The sequence below is a fragment of the Octopus sinensis genome, linkage group LG4 (assembly GCF_006345805.1).
Source record: "Octopus sinensis linkage group LG4, ASM634580v1, whole genome shotgun sequence".
In the NCBI taxonomy this organism is placed as follows: domain Eukaryota; kingdom Metazoa; phylum Mollusca; class Cephalopoda; order Octopoda; family Octopodidae; genus Octopus; species Octopus sinensis.
The window spans coordinates 103,011,030-103,024,348 of NC_043000.1; the positions used below are offsets into that span (position 1 = coordinate 103,011,030).

A 13,319-nucleotide genomic window follows, 5' to 3' on the forward strand; every position below is an offset into this window, starting at 1 on the left:
AAAAAAAAAATCCATATATAGCTATAGAAATAAAACGGAGTAATAGAAATCTTCTGTACATATATACAGAATGTGTGTGTGTGTGTGTGTGTAATGTATATATACACATATACATATAGAGACAGACAGGTCGGGTATATCTAGCTGTCTATCTAAAAATTTAAACTTTAAACACAAACATACAAAACATATATTATATATAAACATGTGTGTATGGATATATATATATATTATATATATATATATATATATATATATATATAGTGAGGAAGTTAAATGAAATCTTAAGACGAAGAGAAATCTGTGTGTGAGCGTGCAGAAACACATGCACGCACACACAATTTCTCTCTCTCTCTCTCACACACACACACATACATAAAACAACACATACAGTATATATATAAAAAACGTGCCAGCGAAGCCTTCATAACCGAAACTGAATTTAACCAACCAACCAACCCTGCCATGCTATTTCACTTGAGTTTCCAAGCAAACATTTTTTAGGGTTTTCGACTGAAAAAACTAGGTCGGTTCTCCAATTTCATGAAGAAATTGGATTTTCTAGTTTTACGCAATGGTGGGGGTGGGTGTCTATGAAAAAAAAAAAACACGTACTTTTATTTATTTAATAGATTCAATGAAATAAAAAGAAAAGCCAAGTGAAAAAAAGTAGACATTTAAAAAAAGTAATGAAATACGAAAATCATAACAAAACAAAATAACGAGAACGTTTATATAAACATATTTGACGGGCGAGTGTGTGTATGCATATACAGGTATATATCGGAGGACATACATCTATATATATATATATATATACATTAGATTACGTATATAAGATATATATCCTATACATAATGTATGTTATATTACATTACATACATACATACATAATATATTATATATATATTATAATATACATATGTGTGTGTTTGTATACATTTCAGGGTGTTGTATGTGTGTTAGGGAATGTATGTATGTATGTATGTATATATACGTATTCATGCATGTATGTATATAGGTGTCAAGACATGCAAATGGTAACTACAAATGAGTTGGGATAAATGTCAAATGAACGGAGAGACTTATTACGAAAACGTGGTTTATATGAGGGGAAATAAAGCAAATCGTATGACGATGATGACAATAATAATAATAATAACAATAATTCTTTCTATTAAAGGCACAAGGCCTAAAATTTAGAGGAAAGGGGACTAGTCGATCACATTGATCTCCAGTGTCACTGGTACTTCATTTATCGAACCCCGAAAGAATGAATGGCAAAGTCGACCTCGGTGGAATTTGAACTCAGAACGTGCAGACGGACATGCCGCTAAGCATTCTGATCAGAGTGCTAACGATTCTTATTTCTTTACTGCCCACAAGAGGCTACACACAGAGGGGACAGACAAACGGATTAAATCGATTATATCGACCCCAGTGCGTAACTGGTACTTATTTAATCGACCCCGAAAGGATGAAAGGCAAAGTCGACCTCGGCGGAATTTGAACTCAGAACGTATCGACAGACGAAATACCGCTAAGCATTTCGCCCGGCGCGCTAACGTTTCTGCCAGCTCGCCGCCTTAATAATAATAATTTTCTTATTAGCCACAAGGGCTTACATAAAACAACATGAAATGACAAAACAGGACGAGGAGGGGATCCACTGACTACTGGAAAAGATTGGGGGAATTTGAGAATCGATTCTGACAATTAAACCTACCCTTGAATGCGGTGCCCTAAGCATGGCCGCAAATCTAATCACTGAAACAAGTAAAATATAAAAGATATAAATAAGCAAACAAATATATGAAAGGCACCAGAAATCATCAAATATGTGAAGGAATGAAGAATCTGGAAGGAAAGGGCTGACGAGTCACCAACATCTTCGTAGCCCTCCTTTCCTATTAGTTTGTTAGAGCTGCGCAATGCGAGTGATGAGTTTCAGTTAAGAGTTAGTTACTGAGAGTTGGGGTGGGTGAGAATATTTGATATCAAGTGAAAAGCTTGTCATATCGTTGATGTTCAACAGTTTTAACATTTGGAAAAATTATTCGATTCAAATACGCTTAAAGTGTCAAATTAGATACAGTTACAAAAGAATAGACAGGCAAACTGGTATCGGATCAACTATAATGAACACAAATACACACAAATATATATGTACACACATACATACAAAACGTTTATATGCACACACATACGCATAGACACAAACATAAATTAAGTTGAAAATTTCACAGAAAATATTTTGAAATTTATATAAATCTTCATTTCATGTATCCACTCCGCATTTTTTAAAACTTCATTTCTCATATTCTGCTTGTTTGAACAAGTAAGGATATAACGGGCAGCCTTCGACTTCTCCAATCCAAAAGGGTTTTTCAGCCTATTATTTATATGCTATTGTTTATAGCTTTATGTGCTTCGATATCCAACACAAACAAACATGTGAAGAGGAGGAGATCTATGCATTGGCGTTCAAACTGCCAGAAATAGCTCGCAAATCACATCAAACCATTTTTTAAAAGAAACATAGGATAATGTAATGCTTAAAAAAATACTTATTGGTGCTATAGCAATATAATAATGTATATCTGAAAAAAACAACAAAAAAAAAGATTGGATGGTCACAAATGGTGCGCCTGTCAGCAATAGGTTCATTCGATCAATGCTAAAGCAGTAAGGGTACTTAGAGACGGTTTGCACCTGCGAAGTAGTAAAGGGAAAAGTTTGCAAAGTGGAATAAATTATTTTAACGTGACGAATAAGGAAATCGGGCCAAAATAAGGACGTTTAAAGAGGTGAAAATAAAATAAATGCTTTTTCCTTAAAAAGAGAGAGGGGAGTTTAGAATTAAATGGACCTTCTTTTGACAAACTTGAAAAAAGAAAGGGTAGGCTGACACGGCTCAGAAAGTAAGGTAGATTATTCGTGAAATATTGAATATCAATGTATGCGTGACAAACTTAAATGTTAGATAGATAAGCTAGTTTGATACGATTGAATAAATAACTAATTGAATTAACCAGGAGCAAGTATTGGAAAGAAAAGGCGAAGCGACTTCACAATTAATGGATAAAACAGTTTCCTGTATTTATAAAGTAAACATTTTTTCTCTATATTTTATTTTAGAAAGTAGAATCATAAGTGAAATATCTCAAAGCCCCCTATCGATCGATAGGGTCAAAGAGCAAAGAGGAATTAAATCATTTATTCCGCTTTGCACTTTAACAATTTACATTTTCGACTTGAAAAAAAAGTTAATTTCTCTATCCTCAAATAATCGCTATTCTCAATGATTCAATCGGTGAATATATATATATAATGAATGCATATTTCAATTCACCAACAATAATTAAATCGTGTTAAGCTCTACAATATATATGTAACACTATACTGTATATCATGTATATTTCGAGTTCCATACAATAAAAGATGTACTATGTTGCATCTTGGAGTAGGGTGGGAGGAGGTACAATGCTGCCGACACATGTAGGCATGCCACATGAATTAAAATATTCTCGATACATAAAATCCAATGTCACACGGATAAATGTAATCAAACGTTAAGTTATGAAAATTAATGGGTCACGAACTCGCTCGGGATATAGTTACAACTTCTGCATTAAGTCCGCGAACCAGCCATCATCACACTAAGCAATTATGTGTATGCGAGTGTGCGTGTTAGTATATATATGTATAATATATATATGTGTGTGTGTGCATATGTATGAATATATATACATATGCATATCTATGAGAAAGTATGTTCATATGACTGTGTAAATGCATATTTATGCGTGTGTAATCACATATAAAACAATATTCAGTGACTGACATGAATCAGTAAACAAGTTCTATTTGTTTATCAACAACAACGGAAATATGCAACGCTAAATACGAATTATATACATTACTAAATATAAACATAATGCACATTTTCGTCTAAAAATATTCCCAATCACCACCAACAGCAAATCATACTTTTTAACAAGAGAGAGAGAGAGAGTGGGGGGAAGAGTAGAAGAAAGGTTGAATTACTTCAAGTGAAACACAAACACGTGCTTCTAAGTTAAAGGCCGTAAAAAATCTATTAGCAGACTTGAATCCCCACACATCTGTACGTGTGTCGTAAAAAAAAATTGGACAATGATGTGTGTGTATGTGAATTCATTTAATATATAAATATACACAGGTAAGTTTTTGCGAGATGTTGCATTGCACGTGTTTGGAGAGCCAGTCTGTACATAGCCTTATACTTAGTGACGAAGCCTGCGACAAACAAAAAATTCAGGGTTCACTGGTGTGATTGCAGTTAGCATGGGAGTGTGTTTCAGTCTCTCCCTCTCGCATGCAAACTAGACTATACCAGACGAAGGAGGAAGCAAAAATTCAGTCACTCGATCTGCAAGAAATAGCAGCCAAATTCCCCGAAAGTCACACACTTATAATCAATCTTAGGAGAGAAGAACGCGTTCTATGACGGGATCGTTGAGTACAAAGTGCACGTGATGGTCACGGCTAGAACGCTTTCAATCAGCAGTGAATATAGGTCTACTGAGTGGTCGATCAAGAGTTAACCTGGAGCTTTTAAGCAATAACAAGACCTTATCCTGAATGGCAAATAAGCAGGAGAGAGACAGGGTCGCGGCAGACATCTCCCGCCTTCGTTCGCCTCGTTGTCCCTCCCACCTCATGAGAATTTAAATGTCCATGCAGAAAAAAAATGTTGAATAAAGTATTAAGGGTAAAAAAAAATGCGGGGTGGGAGAGAAATGAGAGAAGTACTGCAGTAAAGTCATGTACAAATAGGAGTAGTAGAAATTATTCGGGCGAGGGGGTAAAATTATTTTGGTTAGGAAGTTTTTCAGTGAAAGGAAGAATTCACTCACAATAACCATCATCAACTGTGGTTATAACCAGTACAAGAGTTGTTAGATGTGAGTGAAGGAATTTTAGAGGGTCAAGATTCTACCAAACGGATAAATCTCGGGGATACAAAAGAAGAAAATATAAACATTACAACTCTCTCTCTCTATATATATATATAGTTGTAATGTTTATAATCGTGTCGTGCCTATATTTATCTACATATGTGCATATTATGCTTATATATATGCATACGTGTATGATATAATTTACACACATGCATACTTTTGGGAATGTTTATATCAAATTATGCATGCAAATAATATATACGCGTTAATTTTCATAAAGTTCATCTATACATGTATATTTACACCACACGCATTCTCCTCTCTCTCTCTCTCTCTTATATAATATATATATATACATATACACACACACAGCCAGGGACTCGGTTTTGTAATGTTTATATTATACTGTCTTTATGTATGTATCTAGGACTGTATATGTGTGTGTGTACTTAATACAGATTGGAATTTATTCGTTCTAATTTGGTCAGTCATTCCATCGCTTTTCTACATTCGTTCTGGTGACATGTTCTTTAATTTGTCTGGGCCATCAAGGGGCCACGCTGGACTAATGCCTTCACATACCCATACACACGCATTTGCACACACTCTCTCTCTCTCTCTCTCTTATATATATATATATATATATATATATATATATATATATGTATACAAGTGTGTGTGAAAATGTGAGAGAAAATGAGATGAGAGAGAGAGAGAGAGAGAGGGAATAAAACTATAGTAATTCTATAGTTTGACTATATATAAACACTTCACACACACACACATATAAATATATATATATTATATATATATATATAGGGAGAGAGAGATAGGTAGGAGGGGTACAAGGTCACATATTGGAGTGGACGGGGGGGTCAGTTTATTATAACGACCGAGTACGTGACTCGTACTTTATTTAATCGATCCAGGGTATACGAAGTGTCAAGTGACAATGAATTGAGTTTGAACTCAGAACGTAAAGCGACATAAACTAATGGAAGACATTCCATCCGTTGCTCCACTGATTCTTCTTATGAAATCATTTAATAGTAGAACAAGTAAATATAGGAACAGGTATAATGAAGTATATACATTATCAGACAGAAAAAGATAGACATATAGAAAGACAACTAAACACATGAGATGATGTATAGAAAACAGATATATGAAAATATAGATTAACAGAGATAAATTTAGGTAGAGCAATATATTCATATAGATATATATATATATATGCGCGAGTGAGTATTAGTATTCATATATATACTAAATAAAAAAAATATACATTGATCTCTTTACACACAAGAACACTGCAAATGGACTAAAAAAGAAAATTCAAGAATTAGATATGAAGTTGGGAGACGATAAAAATCATCTTAAGAAGCGTAGACAAAAGTTTCGAGTTCATTTATCAACATTTTATGCAAATATCAGAAGACGTTTATTTTTTCAAAAAATAATTTTGAGGAATTCGAGAGTAAACAAGCGGTAACGAAGGGGACAAGGGTAATATATATATATATATAATATATTATATATATAATATGTATGTATGTAGTATGTATGTATGTGTGTGGTAACTGCTATTGCGAGAGTCCGCTTATATATATATATATATATATATATATATATATATATATATAAAGGTATATTATTGTGTTGTTTTAGACCGATGTTAGTAGACCTGATCGAGATGTGACCTATGATCCAAAAACATGAGAGCAGTGTGACTATCACCTCTTATCGTTTCTCTAGAAACAGAGAGGTGCACCACAGAAATTACATCCTATAAAGTTTCCGTTTCTTTTCCTTTTATTTCAAGATAGTAAACTGGTTACGATTCGGGTGGAAATACGGCTGCTATTTCTAGCAGGCGAAGTAACCGTGTGTATGAAAACGTCTCCCGCGTCGACTTGTCATCGTATTTTTAATTAATTATTGCTTATAATTGTGATGACGATGATGATGATGGTGGTGGTGGTTGTGGAGGTCGTGGTAGGATTGTTATTGTTGTTGTCATGATTATAACCAATAACAACAACAGTTCCCAAAATAAATACAAAGAATGTATTGAAGATGGGACCCGGTGTTGATATTATAAAAATAAAATAATAATAATAGAAAGGAGAAAACAAAAATGAAGGCAAAATTACTTTAGTTTACCTGCTTCCTCCAATGTAATAATATATCACTCCCGTCCTAGGCGAAACATCCAGATGAGACAGCATATAAAAAAAAACTTATCCTAGGCAAACGTGAAAACTCAGAAATGGAAAAGACAGCGATACAGGCCGGACAAGAGAGGGGGAGTTGGGATGAACGAAAGACTAAGCTAAACAGCGAGAGGAAGAGTGCTAGGGAGAACTACTAAAGAATGAGGTAAGAGAGTGAGAGAAAAGGTAAGTTAGAAAGAGATGGGTTGAGGCGGAAAGAAAGAGTAAGAGAGAGAGAGAGCAAAACAGACTGATAAACAGAAAAAAAGGAGAAGAGGGAGACAGCAAGACTTGGTAAAGAACAAGAAAGGAAGTGGGAGGTAGAAATACTAAGTAAGAAAGAGAGAGGAAGTTACTAAGCGAGCGAGGAAGAGGAAGGCAGAACGTTTGGGTTAACAACAGAGGGGAAGAGGAGAAGGGAAAGACTAAGTTAGAAAGAGAGAGAGAAAGATGGAAAAAAAAAGTAAGTTAAAAAGAGAAAGAAAGGGAGAGAGAGAAAGGGGAGGAATGAAAGCGTAAGTTAGCAGAGTGTTAGAAAGAGAAGGAATGGAGAAAGTATAGTAGAGTAAATTGAAAATTAGGGGAGGAGGAAAAAACGAATGGGAGATAAAGTGTGGGAGAAGAAAGCGATGGAACTGCAGTAAATGAAGGAAGGAAGAAAAGAAGAAAAAAGTTCATCGAAAAAAAACTGAACACAAAAAGTTGACTAGAAAAGAGAGGGAAAAGAAAGGAAGCTCTTTTGCTTATATGCTGTACTTTATTGTTATAATGATAGTCGTTGTTATAGTTGTTGTTGATGTTTTCAAAGATGGCGGTGAAAAAAAATCCTGCGGCGGGTGATGTAAATACGACTCCTCCCCCCGGCATCAACAGTTGCCCGGAAGTAGTCGGCGGACGAGGCGACGGCGGGAGGTAGCCGATAAGAGGCATGGCAGAATATCCCAATTTTATTATTTATTTCACCCGTGCATACTCGTTTCTCTTTCGTTCACTCATTCTTTCTCTCTATCTGTCTCTCTTACTCTTTCTCCCTATCTTTCACCAACCCTTTTGTCACTACTATCTTTTCCCCACTCTCTTAACTTTTTTATCTGTCTGTCTGTCTCTCTCTTTTTTCGCTACCCCTTTAGTTACTACTATTTTTTCACATTTGCTCGAACTCTCTCTCTCTTCACCCTCACTTAATACCCTATAAACGCTCTCCCCATTTTGTTTTCCTCGCTCACAGTTTTACTCTCTGTTTAAACTTTTTCACTCTTGCTAAACTTACTTACTAGTCTCAACCTACACTTCCTCTCTCTCTTCTCTCTTCTCTCTCTCTCTCTCTCACTGTCTATATCTTCACATTCTTATGCTATCGCTATGCCAAAACGCATCTGTACCTACTCCTTTACTGATTATTTCCCACTGTCATTCCATCTACGATCAACTCCCAGTCTGTCCTCTTTATTCATAAACCCCTTTTCGTTTTAATAGTACACACACACACGCACACATGTATTTATACCATTAAAAACGGAAAAAAGTTTTAATATATGCATGCATGCATACATACATACATACATTGTTATTTTTAAACGGCAAAATTTACAAACTCAAAGGCAGAGTTTCGTGTATTACGTTTACTAAAAGGGTTCTGTAAGAGGTTCGCCCTTTCGCTCGCTTACACACAGACAGACAGATAGATAGATAGACAGATAGATAGATAGATAGATAGATAGATAGATAGATAGATAGATAGATAGATAGATAGATAGATAGATAGATAGATAGAAGCGGTAATAATTTTAATGGATCAAGATAGTCTTTTTTGTTGATATATCCTTATTTGTCCCTGTATAAAGTGGCGAGCTGGCAGAATCGTTAGGGCAACGGGCAAATGCTCAGCGGCATTTCGCCAGTCTTCATGATCCGAGTTCAAATACTGCTAAGGTCAACTGTGCCTTTCATCCTTTCGATATCAATCAAATAAGTATCAGTTGAGCACTGGGGCCGATGTAATCAACTGACCCCTTCTCTCGAGTTTGCTGGCGTCGTGCAAAACTTTGAAACCAGTCTATTCTTATTCAACTTCGTTGCTCAAATACATACAATTGGCTACTCTATGTTGTTTCGCTTTGCTCATTTTTGTTTATTTATGCAAATTACTTAGGCCATAGATATGCTCTTCTTTTTCGTTGGTGTGAGCTCGTCTGCTGAACGCAAGGAGAATTGCTGTGCTGCTAACGTCTGTTCAGGGAGAAACACTTGTCCACTACTGTTACCAAACAATCAGACTGTCATTTCCTTAATGACATATCAATTATTGAGAATTATTTGATTTTCTTGAGATTAACTTATTTTTTCCTTTTTACCAATTTCCACCAAGCGATTGGTCTGCCTTCTCTGGAAACGGAGAGGATTTACATAAATCAAAAATTTATCTTGTTTGTTATTAACTATACATCTATTGGGGTTTTTTTTTTATTATGCATTTACATATATACATGCGTACGTGCCTGCATAAATATACATACAGACATACATACATACATACACACACACACACACACACAATACATACATACATACACACATACATACATACATACATACATACATACATACATACATACACACACACACACACACACACACACACACACACAATACATACATACATACATACATACATACATACATACATACGCAAATGCACATACTATGACAATAAACGGACGGGCATATATATATATATATATATATATACCGGAGTAAACACATAAATGTGAAACAAGGTGGAAAAAAGAGTACTCAAATACCAGAGGTAGAGTAATATGCTTTATTTAAGAGCAGCAGAAATTTAACAAAAGCTGTTACTCGGAGATTCACGTTCCCGTTCGTCGGACACTTTTGTTAAAAATGTCCGACATTTTTAACAAAACTGTCCGACGAACGGGAACGTGAAACTCCGAGTAACAGCTTTTGTTAAATTTCTGGTGCTTTTAAATGAAGTATATATATATAGTAATATATATATATATATTATATATATATATATATATATATATATATATATATATATATAATATATATATATATACAGAGAGGGAGGGAGACAGATAGACTGACAGACAGACAGACAGGCGGACAGATAGATAGATAGATAGATAGATAGATAGATAGATAGATAGATAGATAGATAGATAGATAGATGTAAAGGTTGTGTTTAGAGTAGTGTAAACTACTGGCGGTCGATTTCACATAAGCTAAATCCGAGTTCCGAGTTGATGATCATCAGACGATAATGAAAATTAGAAGACCTGTGTTGTATTTTACATAGTCGCCCGGAGATCCAAAAGAAACTCGGAGTAACGAAATGTAAAGTTTCAGCTTCACAATTCATATGTGTGTCTGTGTGTGTGTGTATAAATGTATGTACATATGTAGGTACTTTTTGGCTATCTCATCCCCATTAAAAAAATGGCTTATCTCCCCCGTTTTTGAAAAATATCGGTATATAGGTACATATGAGGTCATAAATGATATAGTTTGATGAAAACTTTTTTAACAGCAAGAAAATTCTAATATCACGACAAATTGTTTCGTAACATAAAAACATGCAAATGAATTATATTATTATATTTAATAATAAATAAATTACTTACATGCCTGCATTAATGCAAAATGCAAAAAAAAAAAAAAATTCAAAATATAATAACATAAATTATTTACATGTTTCTAAGATATGACACATTTTGTAGTATTAGAATTTTCTTATTGTTAAACAGAATTTCATGAAACTGATTTCTTTCATTTTTTTTTTTGTCATCATACTCTATACTCAACATGTTTTGTAGAATGATACATAAGGAGCTTTTTTTATGATTACTACCGGATTACTTGAATCCATATATTGTGACTTAAATTATAAGTATATATATATATATATATATATATAATATATATATATATATATATATTTGTGTGTGTGTATACATGTATATATATATATATATGTATGTGTGTTTGTATGTATGTATGTATACAACACACACACACACACCCACACATAATATATATATATATATAGATATATATATATATATATATATACACGTATTTAAAGTATAATTATAATTAAGAGTGCTGGAGGGATAGCGCCTGTGCGCTTGAAATAGACGTCAAACGACAACAGACCACTTAAATTAATACTCCGTTTGTCACGAGACCGTATGCAAAGAAAATTGACAAAAAAAGGAGTTATAGAAATATTATGGGCACAGCCTTGTCATAAACGTAGTGTTAATTTAAGCGGCTTGTAGTCGTTTGACGATTATTTCAAGCGTACAGGCGCTGTCCCTCTAGTGCCCTTAATTATAATTTAATATTGACAATTACGCTTTAAATATTAATGTAACCTATATGATTTATTTGTACTTTGGTCACTGATAAATCATTAATTAATAACTTTATCCTAATCATGTATCTCTCTCTCTCTCTCCATATATATATATATATATATATATATACCGGAGTAAACACATAAATGTGAAACAAGGTGGAAAAAAGAGTACTCAAATACCAGTGGTAGAGTAATATGCTTTATTTAAAGCAGCAGAAAATTCAACAAAATCTGTTACTCTGAGTTTCTCGTTGCCGTTTATCAGACAGTTTTTTCTAGCAAAAACTGTCTGATGAACGGCAACGAGAAACTCAGAGTAACAGATTTTGTTCAATTTTCTGCTGCTTTAAATAAAGCATATTACTCTACACTGGTATTTGAGTACTCTTTATATACATAATAATTTTTTATTGTTATTTTAATTCAAATTTTTCTATTATAAGTAATTTTCTAGATGGTGTAATTTAATTGTTCATTTTGAATTGATAAAAGGTGTTTTTTTCCTTAATTCTATATATATAATATATATATATATATATATATATATATAGATATGCATTTATACATAAGTATATGTACATAAGTATATGTACATACTTACATCTATACATATATGCATATGTGGGCACAGGACGTCACGAAACGTGTACAACAACAAAATACGAAGTACGAGTATGTGGAACATGAACTGTTCTTTCGAATAACGAAAGACAAATGGCAAACAAAACAAACAACAAAATGAACGACACTTCATCAGTTGTTGGCTGTTTGTCTAGTCTCGTATTTCCAGCATTTAACAACAACACACGCTTTCGATAAAACAGTTGCTCCGGCAAAGCAAATGAAATAAAATTTGGGATTTTGCGGAGGGTCAAAATTGGTAACACAAACAGGACAGTGAAACCAAACCGGAACGGTTGGTAAGCCTAAATGAGGTTGTGGTGGCGAACGCGTAAATCAAGCTTGGACAGGATATATATATATATATATATATATATATATATTCAGAGTGTGAGAGAGATGAATAAATAGATATATTTTTTATTTGTTACAGTCATTATACTGTGACCAAGCTGGGGCGTCGGCTTGAAAAATTTTAGTCGAACGAATTGACCCCATGCCTTCAGTTCTTAATTAATTTAGTTACACTATATTATATATCAATTTATCTTATTGTAAGCCGCTCGCTTAAGCTAAAGATTAGACATTCTTCTTGTGTGTGTGTGTGTGAGAGAGAGAAAGAGAGAGAGTGCATGAGTGTGTGTGTCTGTGTGCTCGTGTGTGTACGTGTATATATATATATATATATATATATATATATACCACAAATTAGTAATATATATATATATATATATATTATATATATGTACATATATATATATATATTATATATATATATATATATATATATATATATATATATAAATGCTACAGGCGAGTCTGTATGGTAAAATGTTTATTTCCAAGGGCAATGTAGGTGAATTGGACCAACGTAAATTGATAGACGTCTATCTATCTATCTATCTATCTATCTATCTATCTATCTATCTATCTCTATCTATCTATCTATCTATATATATATATATATATATATATATATATATATATATATATATATATATATATATAGTTAATCCAAACATGAAAAACATAGAGAAAACACAACAACGCGAGGACGTGGAACAAATATAGTATTATTGGACGCTCAGGAAAGAAGGAGGGTTTAACGTTTCGAGCGGAGCTCTTTGTCGGAAACATAGGAGAAGGAAAGATCCAGAG

General features: G+C 33.6%; 1 protein-coding gene across 4 annotated transcripts in view; it reads right to left on the reverse strand.

Moving 5' to 3' along the window:
* Positions 1 to 7,499, reverse strand: part of LOC115210541 (transcription factor mef2A) — a 229,993-nt gene extending 222,494 nt beyond the window's left edge. For 2 of the 4 annotated variants that reach the window (XM_036502277.1, XM_036502275.1), the window contains exon 1: positions 7,107 to 7,499. The gene's annotated coding sequence lies outside the window, so the exon portion shown is untranslated. Of the gene's footprint in view, positions 1 to 7,096 lie in introns of all 4 variants that reach the window. The other 2 variants (XM_036502276.1, XM_029779143.2) reach the window with 2 other exon arrangements.
* Positions 7,500 to 13,319: the final 5,820 nt, after the last annotated feature.